Raw genomic sequence first — 1,191 nt, forward strand, 5'->3', positions numbered from 1 at the left:
TGAGGATCCCCCTCTAAAATTTCAACATACATACATACATACATACGAAACGAAACGAAACGAAACGAAATTATTTATTTGCTTCTCAAAATTGAAAATTAAAAGAAAGCAGGATGACCATAATAGAATTTATATGAAATTCATCTAGTATGGCCACCTAAACAGAAATGTCCTATGTTCACACAAATTTTCAGCAAATAATAAAAATTTTCCCTAAATGATCTACGAGAGGTATGTTAGATGTTAGTTGTTAGTAAATTAACAAACTCAACTATGTTAGCAAAATAGATGTTAGTTGTTAGTACGATGGTTCATGGTTTATGTATAACAATGTTTGGTATCTATCCAGAAAAACACGGGATAGACATTACATAGTTATCTATATATTTAAGCAATATATAGAATTATAAATATATATACATTGTTCTAAAAGTTAAAGAGAAGTTAAATGTAACCTCATATAACTAAATTATTTTGACTAAATCAACAGAACTTAATTCTTAAGTTTAAAATAAAATTTTTCAGTTTCTGCCTAAATTTAACATCAGACATTGAGTCAATTTTAAAGTTGTTCTTTAATAGCAAATTCCAGATTCTCGGTCCTTTGCAATATACGTGGAAGAAGAGAATGTTTGTTTTTGATGAATTTGATCTAATGTAATTTTGTCTCTTGTTGTTGCTGCAAGTGTAGTAATGATTGAATATTGATGGTAACTTGTTTGTCAGCTGTTTGTAGACAAAATTAGGCATTCACCTGATCAAAATTCAAATTTTTCGTTGACAAAAATAATGGCAACGTGTGCGATTGCTTTGTTGATGATGTAACTAGCCGTACTGCCCTTTTCATAATTATTTTCATTAATACATACATACATACATACATACATACATACATACATACATACATACATAAATACATACATATTATATATATTATTAAATATATACATACATGTATATATTTAATTTCTTTTGATTTAAAAACGGTTTTATTGTCTTGCCAATTGATGCTTGTTTTTTTTATTAGATAGTCATCTTATATATCGGTTGTTTCTATTTATTGTTTTTCATTTCTGACTTTACGTATTATTATGTATTATCATCCAAGAAATAATCTACCGTCGGATTATTGATTTATCCATATTTGATGTTGTGTTTAACGTTGAGTTCGCTTTTGAATTTTATTTAATT

This window comes from Helobdella robusta (assembly GCF_000326865.2).
Source record: "Helobdella robusta unplaced genomic scaffold HELROscaffold_73, whole genome shotgun sequence".
Classification (NCBI taxonomy): Eukaryota; Metazoa; Annelida; class Clitellata; order Rhynchobdellida; family Glossiphoniidae; genus Helobdella; species Helobdella robusta.